Raw genomic sequence first — 16,857 nt, forward strand, 5'->3', positions numbered from 1 at the left:
ATGACATCAATCTCTTCTCCCTCGTCCAGGTGATTGGTCACCTGGTCATAGAAGGAAATGATATTGGTCAGACAAGACCTACCCGCAACAAACCCATGCTGGCTATCCCTTAGGATGTTAGCCTGGGCCAGTCCATCAAGGATGGCCTCCTTAATAAACTTTTCTAAGATCTTCCCCAGGATAGAAGTCAGGCTAATGGGCCTGTAGTTAGCCGGATCCACTCTCCTCCCTTTCTTGAAGATCGGCACCACATTGGCCTTCTTCCAGTCTTCGGGCACTACACCAGAGCGCCAGGAGTTTTCAAAGATCCGTGCCAGGGGCTGGGCTATGACGCTCGCCAGCTCCTTGAGTACCCTGAGGTGCAGATTGTCAGGGCCGGCTGACTTGAAGGTATCCAGCTTCGCAAGGTGTTCCTTCACGAGGTCAGCATTTATGGAGGGTAGGGGATCCCCATCACCCAGATCTCCCTGTCCCATAGCAGGCATGGGCGTCCCATGGGACTGGTGAAAGACTGACGCAAAGTACCTATTTAATAGGTTGGCTTTTTCCTGGGTGTCAGTTGTCAGTTGCCCCATCTGGTTTAGCAGGGGTCCAACATTGCCCTTGCTTTTCCTCCGGCTCCCCACATATCTGAAAAAGGACTTTTTGTTGTCCTTGATGCTTGAAGCTAGTTGGAGTTCAGTTGCAGCCTTGGCTTTCCTGGTTTACTCCCTGCAGGACCGGACCAGTGCAGAATAATCCTCCTTGGAGGTGTATCCCGTCCTCCATCCTTTGTAGGCTTTCCTTTTTAGCCGTAGGAGGTCCGCTAGATTCACAAGATAAACCCAGTGATTGCAAATAAGAATCCATAGTATGAAAAACTATCTTACCTATTGTGATCTTTCCAAGTTCTTTGTAATAAAAATGTGCCATATTCATAGAAATCATAGAGAAGCAGGGCTGGAAGGAACCTCCATAGGTCATCTAGCCCAATCCCCTGCCTGAGGCAGGATCATTCCTATCCAAACAAATTCATAATCTAAACTCTTGGTAAAACTACTGTCAATGTTGACACAACACAAGCCCCTAACCTGCAACAGGTAAAAGCAGGGGGATTACAGCAGCCGACATCCTGCTTCTGTAAAATGTTGTTAATAAGATGGCCGTGCTCCCCGCTTTTTTTTCTTCATAGTTAAAAAATGAGTGAAAAAATGAGTAAGAGCTGGCATTTTTCAAGAGGTACCTTGATTTAAGGAGGGCTATCTTGAGCCTAACAACATTATGAACCACTGTTATAAGGTCATAGCTATATTGGCAGAGGCTCTCTAGTAGAAGCAGACTTTTGTCTCCCACTCCATTATCTCCACCCTTTTTCTACGAAAAGTCATTTGTAAGACCCTCACGCTTCTGTGCTAATGTTTAAGTTTGCCATACTAAAATTGAAAAATTCTGCTCAGGCAATTTAATGCTTAGGGAAAAAAGTTCTATTAGCAGACTAAAATAAACCCAGAGAAAACATTCCTGATATAACTGTTGCGGGGAGGGGGGGGGAAGCAGCCGAGGAGAACGTATAATCCTTTGATAATGAACTAGGATATAATTATCTGGCTTTATGACGGCAATTTTTAGATATATTTTGCTGAAAGGTAGTGCTGTAGTGCCTTGTGACAGTCACTGATGTGAAGCTCCTAATCACCAAAAAGGATTCTGCCATCTCAGTGTTGGGTTTTTTTTGACTCAGTATACAGAGGAGATGCTCTGTAGTCTCAAAAACAGGTGTCTGTCCTCCCCCTACCAGGCTGAAAGGACATGGCACCAAACAGTGCTGTGTAGAGATACCCAAGCTACCTCTCAAGTAGTTCAGGTACTGGAAAGAGTTTAGCTTTCTAATGGAGAGCAGTGCTCTGCCTGGGTAAATTAAGACAGCTAGGAAGCAAGGTAAATTAACCTAAGTAGAGCACCATGCTAACATGGCCTTTCTGCTTCAGGTACCTAAACTAGCCTGTGCAAAGCTAGCTCAAGGATCTCCACACAGCCGTGCATTATGCCATGTAGACCGGAGAGTCAGATAATGAAAACTCATAGAATTCAGCGATTCCAGTCACTGCTCTGAATACCAAAAAATTCATTGGAGGAGTTGTAGAAACCTCCTACTTGGGAATAACCACAAGCCTATACTGAAACCAGGCACCCCTCCTTCCCTCACCTTGATTATTCTGACAAAGATTCATCTGCCATGCAAAATGAATAGGTTTGGATCCTCAAGAAAAAGAAACAGATCTAATGAACACATACGTTTGAAATAGTAGCAGTTATTGCACTAGAGAAGGAGCAGCTTTCTTTATTCATATATTTACAAAAAATGGAAGATGTCTTGTCAAACATAGAAATAAGAGAAACCTTTGTATAAGCCAAAACTACAATTACCAGCTTATGCAACAGCAGTAACAGAGGGTTTAGTCATGCCATGAACTCAGATACATCTGTGCAGCCTGTGAAAGTACAGTTCTCTCCTAACAGGTTGTAGCAAGTATCACTGATGGCATAACCTAAAGACAGAGTAGCTCCTCAGTTCCCACTGCAAGTGTATTTTGTGCTGCAAAATATTTATTGTTAATAATGAACAGTCAAATGAAATTAGCCAGATTGATTTTCACATTGCCAGAGTAAAATTATGGGGCTGGCAGTTGGACAAAACATTATTTTCCTCACAAATCAAGCACATTCAGTGTAAGCATCAGGAAAGCACAGATCAGTATACAGAACCACACAATCCTATATTATAGTCACTTTCCAGAGCCAAACAAAGCTATTCCTGTTTATCAGGCAAAATGTTAATTCTCTCACATTTATGAGAGGAGTTGAGCAGGTACCTTTTGTTTGTTTTCTGATGGAGGTTAAATCTCAAAATGTATCACTATTTAGGCAACCAGTAATGCAGAACTGAGACTAGGTAGTATAAAACGTGAGAAGAGGAGTGAGAAAAAGACTACTTAGGTGTTGTATAATCATCATTCAGACTGTCCCAATTGAATCAGTGACTCAGGTTGATAAAACATACTCAGAGAATAGCTATCAATCATTTATTGTCAGATCAAGATGCCACTTGCAATGCCTTCCTCAAGAGATTAGTCCTGGGTGTGGTTTTATTCAGTATATTTACTCATGAATCAGATGAAATAGAGAATATACTTATAAAACCTGTAGGTTGCACCATGGTGGGAGGGACTGAAAACTTTTTGAAGTACAGGATTAGAATTCAAGGTAATCATGGCAAATAAGATAAAATTCAAAGTACTGCATTTCAGAAGGAGAAATTTAATGAGAATTGTGGAATAACTGGCTACATATCAGGTTAGAAGCTAAAGAGGAGCCAAAAACTGGATGCTGTTGCAAAACTGATAAATTTCATCTTAGGATGCATTAAGAGAAGGATGTAAGGGACATTACTCCACCTTCTTTAAGAGAAGGATGCATGATGTAAGAGACATTCCTCCACCAAATTCAGTTCTGGTGTCCAGTTCAAGTATCACCATTATAAATGAAATGGAAAAGTCTCAATTAGAACAAAAGAATGCTAAAAGGTTTAATGAACATGACCTATGAAAAGGTTGAAAGATTTAGATTTATTTAGTCTAGGAAAAAGATGACTCAGCAGAGACATGATAATAGTCATTCAATATGTAAAATGTCATAAAAAGGAGGGTGATCAATTGTTTTCCATGGCCACTAAGGATAGGACAAGAAATCAGCCTAATTTACAGCGAAGATTGAGATTAAATATTGGGGCAGGGGGATAACTTCCTAGCTCTAAGGGTGTTGAAGCATTGGAACAAGCAATCTAGAGAAACTGTGGAATTTCCTTCATTGGAAGCTTTTTAAGAACAGGTTAGACAAATCTCTGTTGGGAAGCATCTAGAAGACTCATACTTGATCCTGCTTCAATGCTGTGGGTTGCACTAAGTGAGATCATTAGGTCCCTTCAACTTCCACATTCCTGTCAAGCAAAAAGTATCATCTTTTCCTGGCTAAGGCTAGAGCAAAAAGCCTATCCTAAGGGACCTGAAACCAGCCAGTGCAAAATGAACCACTATAAAAAGCAAACTGACAATATAGAAAAAATGTCATTCATACACAAGAACAATTTCAAATGAAGTTATGGGAAATAAACATGCACGCTAAACGCATTATTTATGAGAATTTAATTTAGTCCTCAGTGGGTGATGTGATGTCTGAGTCATCTGAATGGGCTTGGGGGAATAGTTTAGGTAAACGGAGAGCAGTTTATTCTGGAAAATAAGGTTTATTAATATGATATGCATAGCTAGGTGAGAAGAGAAAGTTTATCTTGTGCTAAGTCTCTAATATTGTATTCCCACACAAATGGGATTAGATTTTGAACTCCTACCCAAGAAAGTTGTGTGTCATTAAGTGAAGTATGAGACAGAGAGAAGTATCCCGGTTACTGTAAAACAGAACAGAATGGAAAGCTTTAAAGGATTTTTGTTGCTGCTTTGGGTTTTCTTTGTCAAGGGCCTAGGCAGTTGTTTTAATCAAGAGTCAAATTCCATTTCTGAGACTCAAGTTTAACCAGTCCATAACTGACAAAGTAGCCAACTCCCATGTACACCCTGTAGTAATCAAGGTGATCACCGTGTTTGTTTTGCCACCTTCTCAAAAAACGAGTTACTGAGTTTACATATAAGAATTTACAATATCAGAAAGGTTAAAACTAACAGAGTGACATTAATGAAAGCAAAGTATATCTTAATTTTAAAAGAAAATTAAGACTAAACGATGAGGGAAGGGAGAAACTGAATATAGTTACAATGCATCTAATCTACTCATTATGCCTTCCCTTCCTCAGACGCACAAATCAAACCATGCCATATTTCAAATACTGGTTTTTCACAGTAATAACTCATAAGAAAGGAGATGGCTAGGCACAATGTTTTATCTATTACTACAACCTCTGAATTATTAGCTAACCTGAAACATGTCAGAAGGAAATGAGATGTCAAACGTTTTCAGCAAGTGTGTGGTACTGTTTGTTACTCATCAAATTTAGGAAAAAAAATAAATAGCTTGAATAATTGGGATGTACATGGGAGGATCTCATGGGACTGAAGAAAGCAAAACCACCTTACAACCTAAGATATGCCTGGCCAACACACTCCTCTCTTGCCATGAGGGAAAATAGCTATAAATCAGAGAACAAAACTAAGTCCAATGCATCCTATTCACTGTGGCACAAGGTGCCCCCTTGAAACAAAACTGCCCAGGGTCTCCTATTTACTTTGCTTTCTGAAGCAGAGATAAGTAAGTTCTTCTAGGCTGGGGCATTACCACAACTTCACCAGGGAAGAATATTTGGCTGTATGTGAACAACTTGCAAGAACATCCCTTGTAAACCATCTGATTACACAGCTGTATGGGAAGAGGCCTGAGGATGGTTGAAGGTTTACAATACCGTGAAGAAATGCTACAGCATAACATGGTGTCTACAGGACTTTAAGGCCTTGATTACAACATTGTTTGGAACAGTAGCAAAATGGGTAACGTAGGAAGGTTTGGGCTTGGGGGTTGTTACAGTGCTAGTGTTTAATTTTGAAAATTGTGTAGGAAAAATAAATAAAAACACTGTCATCTTGATCAGAGCTGTTATAGAAGTCATTCTGCACTACTGGAAGGATGCATCCTAACTAAATACTAATCATTGGATAGATTCCTTGCTTATAACATCACATTTGAAAGGGCAATGTATTATAAGTGCCTTAAAAATAATAGAGGTGAACACTCAAATACGTGAAGTCTGGTTAAGGACTTTGAGTTAAGATGGATGAGAATGGTGCTTTTCATAATTGTTATTATATTTTGTAAGTTGTGTTATTCTGTACTGTATAGATTTAAGAAAGATTTTTTAAGCTGTTAAAGAGATTTTATGTGTGTCGCTTCTGTTTCCTCCATTTTTATTTTCTCCTGCATTCTTTGGCCTACCTCCTCTATTGCTTATAGGAAAAATCAAGCACCCCTACACTGCCCCCAGCATTACTGGGGACTTCACAGCCACAGTTTTAAATTCATTCCATTTTCTGTTTAGATTGTGTGTATTTTATTACATTTACTTGTAGTATAATATATTTTAAGTATATTTAAGTATAATAATTTTAAGTATAATATATTTTATTAAATTTACCTTTAGAGTAAACTTACCATTCCCAGGGGCAGAACTCTCAAGCACACTGCACTTTTCCAGAAGAGGCACCTCCAAAATCGAAGCACTGTAGCTGCATCTGTACAGGTGAGCTAATTAATTTGGGAGCAGACTAATTGCTGAATTTCATCTTGGCCAAAAAGACCAAGATGCTGATGAAAACTTTTTAAAATTTTATTAAAAACACACTTATTCCACACTTGCAAAGCCACACACATATTAGCATCCTTGTTTTACCACGACTTTTTACCAAGAATGGAAACAATTACATATCAAAAACATACAGCTACAAATATTAAACCCTTAAACAACACACGTATGGAATCTCTCTCTTCATACAGACCTCCATGGAATATTGTTACCTCAATAACCACCTGAAACTCCACCCCTCCCATCAGTCCTCTGTGTTGATTTAGTGAAATAAGTGAGCCCAGTCCTCATTCCTCCACTTCTCCACCTCTTCCTCTCCCCTTCCTTGTCCCAATCAATGTAGTCTTTCAGTCCATGCAGCCCCAACTTCAGGCACTCTTTTTCTGTGAAAGCCAAGCCCTTAAACACGCAGAGGTTCCTAAACTTTCCATAAATTCATTTTAACACATGCAAATAAAGATCTTAATAATGTTTCCTCCAGTCCCCTTGGTATGAATCCATATAGTACCAACCCCTGCACTAACGACAAGTTTATTTTAGTGACACTCAGAAAGACACTCCCACACCCTGTTTGCATGTCCCACTGTTTTTTCTTCCCCACACCTCTCCCTTGGGCATCCTGATGAGCTCATCAAGCCCATCCTGTCCGTCTCTCTTGCTTACCGCTTCCATCAATTTCTTATGATCCTTCAGGACCTCCAACCCTACCTTCCCCATTTTGTACTTCTCATGTTTTATACCTCTACATGGGCAGAACAGTTCAACAAACATCCTCAATCAACAGTCCCCTATTAATGAGGAGGCAATTGATCGAATACCCTAGGTAGACATTAAAATATCTCTTTCTGATCTTCCAGTGCTGACTGAGACTGTGAAAGCAATTTACCTGCTGTCACAGGGATGCTGATGCATTTCTGCAGACACCACCCCCTTGCCCTTGCTCCTCCTCAGCCTGGCAACAGTGGGAACATACCCAAAGGGAAGTCCCCCTCTTGTTCCAAAGCCACCATCCCCCCAGAGCAGAGGCAGACCACCCTAGAACTGTGGAGGAAAGGTGGACAAAGTGGGGGGGCACATTGCAAGGGTGAGCGAGATCACCCAGAGCATTGGGGAGATGCTTGCTGTTGTTGGCCAGCTCTTCTCCTTAATTGAGTGGCCAGGATTCAGGCAGCTCGTGGCCCCATCCTACTGGGTGCCCACATGCACCACCTTCAGCAGGACAGTGGTGCCCTCCCTGTATGAGGCATGCAGGGAGTACTTGAGGGAGGAGCTGTGCAAGACAGGCCCACGGGTGGCCTTGCACTTCACCTTGGACATCTGAAGCAGCTGGGGTGGAGATCACACCTACCTTTCCCTCAAAGGGCACTGGTGCGACCATTCAGGCCATTGGTGGGTTCTCCTTCAGGCCGAGGTGATGGATGAGTCCCACACAGCAACAGAGATCATGGGGGCCATGAACTGCATGGTGCAGGGGTGGCTTGTTGAGCATGGCAAGCTCACCTGCGGGTTCATGGTCAGCAACAATGGGGCCAATATGGTCAAGGGGGCCTGAGATGACAACTTTGTTGCATCTGCTATCTGGCACTCAAGTTGCACTTCATTGTCAAGGACACCTTGGAGGGTGACAAAGGTTTTTCAACCTGAAAGCTTGATAAAGTATGTTTCTGTAACTATTCAGTTGGTCTGCTAAAACATACCAGATTAGGTTGACCCAAAGGAATGGACCTTGTCTTCCAGTGCCATGTTCTTAGACCAACACTCCTGGCACCTGACTGGAAGAATGCAGGGTCCTGGGCACATAGATCCATAGATGTTAGGGTTGGAAGGGACCTCAATAGATCATCGAGTCCGGCCCCTGAATAGGCAGGAAAGAGTGATGGGTTAAGATGACCCCAGCCAGATGCCCATCTAACCTCCTCTTGAAGACCCCCAGGGTAAGGGAGAACACTACCTCCCTTGGGAGCCCATTCCAGATTTTGGCTACTCTGTGAAGTTCTTCCTAATGTCCAATCTAAATCTGCTCTCTGCTAGCTTATGGCCATTATTTCTTGTAACCCCCAGGGGCACCTTGGTGAGTAGAGCCTCACTAATTCCCTTCTGCGTCCCCATGACGAATTTATAGGCAGCCACAAGGTTGCCTCTCAACCATCTCTTGCAGAGGCTGAAGAGGTCTAGATGCCCTAGTCTCTCCTCGTAGGGCTTGGCCTGCAAGCCCTTAACCATACGAGTGGCCCTCCTCTGGACCCTCTCCAGGTTATCCACATCCCTCTTGAAGTGTGGTGCCGAAAACTGGAAGCAGTATTCCAACTGCAGTCTAACCAGCGCACGATAGAGGGGAAGTATCACCTCCTTGGTTCTGTTTGTCATGCATCTGGTGATGCACAATAAAGTGGCGTTAGCTTCGCTGATGACTTCATTACACTGATGACTCATGTTCATCTTGGAGTCCACTAGGACTCCGAGATCCCTTTCTACTTCTGTGCTGCCGAGCAGGTCATTTCCTAGGCAGTAAGTATGTTGGATATTTTTCCTCCCTAGGTGCAGCACTTTGCATTTCTCCTTGTTAAATCTCATTCTATTGTTTTCTGCCCATTTGTCCAACCTGTCCAGGTCTGCCTGCAATTGTTCCCTGCCCTCCGGCGTATCCACTTCTTCCCACAATTTTGTATCATCCGCAAACTTGGACAGAGTACACTTCACTCCCTTGTCCAAGTCACTCATGAAGACACTGAAGAGTATCGGTCCAAGGACCAAGCCCTGCGGGACCCCACTGCCCATGTCGTTCTAGGTCGATACCGATCCATCCACCACCACTCTCTGGATATGACCCTCTAACCAATTTGCCACCCACCGGACTGTGTAATCACCCAAGTCACAGCCTCAGTTAGGCTCCGGAGCAGTGAGAGACGCGCGGGTGAAGCCCACTGCGCCCCCGCTCCCTCGAAGCCCCCCAGACACCCCCTCAGCAGCCGCCGGAGGTAAGCGGGCTCATGGTGGGAAGGGATTAACTCCTCGCTCCCTGGGAGGAGGCGGCTGCGTGGAGCCAGGCCGGGTCAAGCCCCCGCCCAGGCCCCTACTTGGCCCAGCCCCGCAGGGAGCCACACGACCGGAGCCACGCAAACAGGCTGCGTAAACAGGCACTTGAGTTAGCGCGGAGTTTGTGCAGGAGAGGGCGTGGGAGGGCATGAGACCCTGCCTGTGAACCCCCCAGAGTAGTCAGTCCCAGCCGTAGCCAGCCTACCAGAGGCATGACACGGATGGGCACGCGCTGCACCCTGAGGGTCCCCTCGGGCTCTGCGGCCCCACCATTGGGCACCTCAGAGACGGCCACCCAGACGGAGCCTACGGTTCCGGGCTCCACGCAGATGGAGCCCCTGGCTCTTGGCTGAGGGGGCTGCCTGTCCCTTTTTCAGGCTCTGGGGCATGGGAGCGTGGCCACCTCCCCTTGTGGAGTCTGCTCCCTACTGGGGTCTCTGGCACGCCAGCTGGAGGAGCTCCAGGCCACAGTCCAGAAACTGCATGCCATCAGGGACTGTGAGCAGGAGATAGACTCCTGCTGCCAGGCCCTTCTCCCCCGGGAGCCTCAGGGAAGAGCACCATCTCCCTCCAGGACCAAGGAGGACTCTGGGACCTCCCACTCTGCCCAGTCAAGGGCATGGACAAAGATGGTCAAGGGCCCTAAGGCCCGCCGCACCAAGGCCCCTCCCTCGCCAGAGCTTAGCAACAGGTTTGCACCTCTTGCAGCCCCAGCAGAGCCTGCTCAGTTGCCAGCTCCCGCAGGCAACCCGGGCTCAACCACAGCTACTGCCCCCGCTCTCCCCAAGACAAAACGAAAGGTGTTTGTTGTGGGAGACTCCATCCTGCGGGGGACAGAGGGGGCAATCTGCCGCCCTGACCCCTTAGCCCGGGAAGTCTGCTGCTTCCCGGGGGCCCGCATCTGAGACATTGCGGAGAGGATCCCAGAGCTCCTCCAGCCCACAGACCACTATCCCATGCTCCTTATTCATGTGGGCACCAATGACACGGCTCAGAGCACCCCCAGCCAGGTCATGAGGCACTACAGGGATTTGGGAGTGGGACTTAGGGGTCTGGGAGCGCATGTGGTGTTTTTGTTAATCCTCCCAGTCTCGGGCTATGGGCTGAGGAGGGAGAGGAGGATCCACGCAGTGAACCAAAGACTGCGGAGCTGGTGTCATCAGGAAGGCTTTGGCTTCCACGAGCACAGCCCGCTCTTTGGCAAAAGAAGCAGCGAGCTGCTGGGAAGAGATGGCCTCCACCTCTCCCCCCTGGGGAGGAGGCTTTTCTCAGCCAGGCTGGCTGACCTGCTCCACCGGGCTTTAAACTAAGCCCGCTGGGGGATGGAGGGACTACTGCCACTGCTGGCCCACTGAGCAACCCTTGCAAAGCCAGCAGACCAAGGCACTTAAGGGGGCACTTAAGGGAGCCTACCCCTGCCCCAGCCCTGGCACAATCTGTGGGCAAGGCAAGAGCCTCCAAGGGCACACTTGCCTGCCTGTACAATAATGCCAGGAGCCTGGGCAACAAGCAAGACGAGCTCATCCTCCTGCTCAGTGCAAAGAATTATGACATCATTGGGATAACGGAGACCTGGTGGGACTCCACCCATGACTGGACCACAGGTATAGAGGGCTATACCCTGTATAGGAGGGATCGTCTTGACAAAAATGGCGGGGGTGTAGCTCTCTATGTGATGGAAAACTACATGTCCCTGCAAGCTGATGCTGGTGACCGGCATGGACAGCTAGAGACCCTCTGGGTAAAAATTCGTGGGGAATACGGCACAGGGGACACAACGGTGGGAGTCTACTACAGACCTCCCACTCAAAGTCCTGAGCTTGACCAGGAGCTCGCCCGGGAACTGACTGAGGCCACTTGCTCCAGGACCTTGGTTGTCATGGGTGACTTCAATTACCCGGACATCTCCTGGGAAGATCACTCAGCAAAATCCAAGCAGTCGCAAAGCTTTCTCTTGTGCGTGGATGACCTCTACCTGACTCAAGAAGTCTATGGGCCAACGAGAGGCAAAGCGCTGCTCGACCTCGTACTGGCTATGGGGGACGACCTAATCAGCGACCTAGTGATCGATGGGAAGCTAGGTGACAGTGACCACGAGCTGATCACCTTCACCATCCGCCGTAAAGCTGGCAAGTCAGTCAGCAACGCAGAAGTCCTTGACTTCAGAAAAGCCGACTTTGACAAGCTCAAGAGGCTTGTCAGTCAGGCCCTTAGGGACCATGACCCCAGGGAGATGGGAGTTCAAGAAGAGTGGTTGCTTCTCAAGGAAGTGATCCTCAATGCACAAGCTAAATCTATTCCAACACAGAGGAAAGGCAGCAAGAAGGCACAGCAGCCCTCCTGGCTCTCCAGGGACCTAGTGGACCTCCTGCGGCTAAAAAGGAAAGCCTACAAAGAATGGAGGATGGGATTCACCTCCAAGGAGGATTATTCTGCGCTGGTCCGGTCCTGCAGGGAGCAAACCAGGAAAGCCAAGGCTGCAACTGAACTCCAACTAGCTTCAAGCATCAAGGACAACAAAAAGTCTTTTTTCAGATATGTGGGGAGCCAGAGGAAAAGCAAGGGCAATGTTGGACCCCTGCTAAACCAGATGGGGCAACTGACAACTGACACCCAGGAAAAAGCCAACCTATTAAATAGGTACTTTGCATCAGGGACGCCCATGCCTGCTATGGGACAGGGAGATCCGGGTGATGGGGATCCCCTACCCTCCATAAATGCTGACCTCGCGAAGGAACTCTTTGAGAAGCTGGATACTTTCAAGTCAGCCGGCCCTGACAATCTGCACCCCAGGGTACTCAAGGAGCTGGCGAGCGTCATAGCCAAGCCCCTGGCACGGATCTTTGAAAACTCCTGGCGCTCTGGTGTAGTGCCCGAAGACTGGAAGAAGGCCAATGTGGTGCCTATCTTCAAGAAAGATAGGAGAGTGGGTCCGGCTAACTACAGGCCCATTAGCCTGACTTCTATCCTGGGGAAGATCTTAGAAAAGTTTATTAAGGAGGCCATCCTTGATGGACTGGCCCAGGCTAACATCCTAAGGGATAGCCAGCACAGGTTTGTTGCGAGTAGGTCTTGTTCGACCAATCTTATTTCCTTCTACGACCAGGTGACCTATCACCTGGACGAGGGAGAAGAGATTGATGTCATATATCTTGACTTCAAAAAAGCTTTTGATCTGGTATCCCATGATCACCTCTTGGTCAAACTGCCCAGTTGTGGCCTTGGCTCCACCACGATCCGCTGGCTGGGAAATTGGCTCAGTGGTTGGACCCAGAGGGTTGTAGTTGATGGCAGTCACTCATCGTGGTGCCCTGTGACCAGTGGGGTCCCTCAAGCCTCTGTCCTTGGACCCATACTGTTCAACATCTTCATTAATGATGTGGACATTGGAGTCAGGAGTGGACTGGCCAAGTTCGTCGATGACACCAAGCTTTGGGGCAAAGCATGCACGCCAGAAGATAGGCGGGTGATCCAGGCTGACCTGGACAAGCTCAGCAAATGGGCAGACGAGAACCTGATGGTGTTTAACACCGAAAAATGCAAGGTTCTCCACCTTGGGAGGAAAAACCTGCAGCATCCTTATAGGCTCGGCAGTGCTATGTTAGATAGCACTACAGAAGAAAGAGACTTGGGGGTCATCATTGACCACAAGATGAACATGAGCCTGCAATGCGATGCTGCGGCTAATAAAGCGACCAAAAGGCTGGCTTGCATCCATAGATGCTTCTCGAGCAAATCCCAGGACGTCATTCTCCCCTTGTACTCGGCTTTGGTGAGGCTGCAGCTGGAGTACTGCGTCCAGTTTTGGGCTCCACAATTCAAAAAGGATGTGGAGAAGCTTGAGAGAGTCCAGAGGAGAGCCACGCACATGATCAGAGGTCAGGAAAATGGATCTTACGATGACAGGCTGAGAGACATGGGACTCTTTAGCCTGGAAAAGCGTAGGCTCAGGGGTGATCTGATGGCCACCTATAAGTTTATCAGGGGTGACCACCAGGATCTGGGGGAACGTCTGTTCACCAGAGCGCCCCAAGGGATGACGAGGTTGAACGGTCACAAACTCCTGCAAGACTGTTTCAGGCTGGACATAAGGAAGAATTTCTTTACTGTCTGAGCCCCCAAGGTCTGGAACAGTCTGCCAGCGGAGGTGGTTCAGGCACCTACATTGAACACCTTCAGGAGTAAATTGGTTGCTTATCTTGCTGGGATCCTCCTTTGGGCAGGGGGCTGGACTCGATGATCTCCCGAGGTCCCTTCCAGCCCTGATGTCTATGAAATCTATGAAATCTTAATTTGCTTACCAGTATGGGGTGGGATACCATATCAAAGGCCTTCCTGAAGTCTAAGTAAATGATATCTACCCCTATTCCTGCATCCAGGTGGTTTGTAACCTGGTCATAAAAAGAGACTAGATTAGTCAGGCATGATCTACCTGCTACAAACCTATGCTGGTGTTCCCTCAGCATAATTTTTCCTTATGAAAATGAAGCCTTATATGAACCTTAATAATCTTTTCAAAGACTTTACAAAGGATGGAGGTGAGACTGGCCTGTAGTTGCCTGGATCCTCCTTCCTCCCGGTCTTGAAAATAGGGACCACACTGGCCCTTTTCCAGTCCTCCAGGACCTGGCCCATGCACCATGAGTGCTCAAATATTCTTGCCAGTGGCTGTGCAATGACATCAACCAGTGCCTTCAGTACCTTTGGATGAAGCTCATCTGGGCCTGCCGACTTAAACGCATCCAGTCCTTCCAAGTGACTCTGCATCATCTCAGGGTCAACGCTTGGTAGTCTGGTGCCCAGCTGTTGTCTCTCTATGAACCCACTGTGGAACTTGTTTTGCCCCTCGTTTAGGAAGACTGAGGCAAAGAACTCATTGAGAAGCTCAGCCTTGTCCCCCCGTCTGTCACCAATTGCTTTTGCTCGTTCAGTAGTGGTTCTATACCGCCCTGGGCCTTCCTTTTACTCCCTGTATATCTGAAAAACAATTTTTTTTTATCTTAACTTGGGATGCCATCCTCAGCTCCATGGTAGCTAAGCCCCAGAGCTGGGGCTGGCCAGGAGAGTTCTCTGGCAGCTGCTGAAGAAAAAGCTCCTGTAGGAAAGAAAATAAAGGCTCTAGTCTGTGACAGTTTGGCTGCTGCTGGTGTAATGTACTGCTTACTAAATTATTACCTGCTGTCATTTAAAGTGGTGTACTGAGGTGAGACTTTAGAGGAGGAGGAGACCTCATTGGGGCACACTACCATGTTGTATAATGGCCCCGGTGCCTGTGAGGGCATGTCTACACACATACACTGTCACCCATGTCACAAGTTTTGCTTGTCAGCAGCTTAAGGTACAGTTTCCACAAAACCCCTGCACCTACCTCTGTGAAACTTGGCACACTTCATGGCTTCGGAAGGGGCTACGATCCTTGCAAGTTTTGTATGAATCAGGCATGAAATGACAAAGTTATAGGCAGTATCATGCTTCCCCATTATAGCCTATGGGTGAAATGTCGAAACAGCAAAACAGTTTTGACAAAATGAAGTGGAACAGTGTTTTTGAAACAAAACCAAACTCAAAACAAACACTGTCCCATTGAAATGGCAAAACAGAAGTTGAAATGGAATGGTGCTGTTTCGCACAGCCCTATTTGATAGTAGTCAGTCAGGAGGACCTTTGGAAGATCATGGTAAAATGTGGTTGCCCAGAGAAATTCATTGCAATAGTTTGGCAATTCCATGATGAAATGTTTGCCTGCCTTGTGGATGATGGCGAGTCATCTGAACAGGTGGGGGACCACGGCTGATCTCACTCACTGGCTTTGGGAAGTGTTTGCAGTACTTCCGGAAGTGGCTGTGGCACTCCCACTCCTCAGCCGGTGCTCACAGGGGGGGACACAGGTTCTTCCACTGGCCCCCTACTTCCCATTGCCAAGGCAGGGAATGTGGCCAGTCAGGGGTGCACCAGTGCTCAGGGGGTGCACATGTACCCCCATGCACCCCCTATGTGTCACCACTGCTTCCAGATGCCTTTCATGACTGTGACATTGGGATTGCCATAAATTACCACACTGATGGCTCTGAGGAGACTACAGGTGAAGATGAAGTTACAGGAAGTGATCATGATCTTCAGTCTGCTGATGACTATTCCCTGAATTTCAAATCTGAGTCTGACATGCAACAGAGTATGGATGATTTCTCTTCAGCCTGTGACAATTTTGGTTCAACAATCAACACTAAGACGACAGAAGTGATGTACCAACCTGCATCAGAAAAGCTTTACAGAGAGCCTACCATCATAGTGAATGGCCAAACCCTCCAAGCAGTGGACAAGTTCACCTCTCTCCAGTGAACATGGTCACATGCAGTTCACATTAATGATTAAATCAATACCAGAATTGCTGAACTAAGTGTGGCCTTCAGCACACAACATGCAAATGTGTGGGAGTGCAGAGGCATCCGTCAACAAACAAAACTGAAGGTCTACAAAGCCACTGTATTACCAATCCTGATATATGCATATGAAACCTGTATGGTTTACAGACACCATGCTATGAAAATGAACCACTTTCTCATCCGCTGTCTGAGGAAATTGCTGAGCATAAGATGGCAAGACAAGATCCCAGACACCAAGATTCTTACATGAGCAAGCATTTCAATCATCCACACCCCGATGATGAAATCATAGATGAGATGGACAGGCCATGTCATGAGGATGTCAGATAAGCAACTGCCAAAGAAGAACTTTTACAGTGAGCTAACGGAGGGAAAGTGCTCTCAGAAGAAACGCTTCAAGGACTCCCTTAAGTCATCCTTGAAACATTTCAACATTGACCTGAAGTCTTGGGAAGATCTCACTTATCATCATTATACCTGGCAAAGCCTCACCCATACTGGAGCTACCACCTGTGAGCAGAGAAAAACTGCTGAGGCAGAGCAGAAGCACAAACACCATAAACTTTGCAATAGCAGCACACCTGCTGTTGATCATCTCTTGCTCCGTGTGCCATAAACAGTTTAAAGCAAAAACTGGACCGATCAGCCATTCACGTGTTTACAGAAGCCAAACCAACCAGTGATGTCACAGTCATCTTTGAATTTGAAGGACAAATAAAAACAACCTCTGCAAGGTTCTGCAACATTGCCCCCTGCCTCCGTCCCCTGTGTCCCGTGTCCCTGCCATCATGGCGGTGCTCCGCCACACCGCCACCTCCTGTCCCAACACTGTATTCACACTCTGATTGGTTATTCCAGTCAAAAGTGCAATTATTATCAGAGTACAAATAAAGCATTATGGGCAGACAGGCAGATTATGACTTTTATATTAGAATTTTCACTAACAAGGCTGCTTTGCTTTTATATACTAAAACTATTAACACAAATACACCTAGTAATACTAAACTACATCTAATACATTTGCTTACATAAATTATTCCTACTAACATAGATGAACTATGATGTAGTATGTAATTTAAGGCTTTGTACTGGTAC

Source organism: Crocodylus siamensis, chromosome 5, assembly GCF_052110815.1.
Source record: "Crocodylus siamensis isolate JL-2025a chromosome 5, ASM5211081v1, whole genome shotgun sequence".
NCBI classification, from domain to species: Eukaryota; Metazoa; Chordata; order Crocodylia; family Crocodylidae; genus Crocodylus; species Crocodylus siamensis.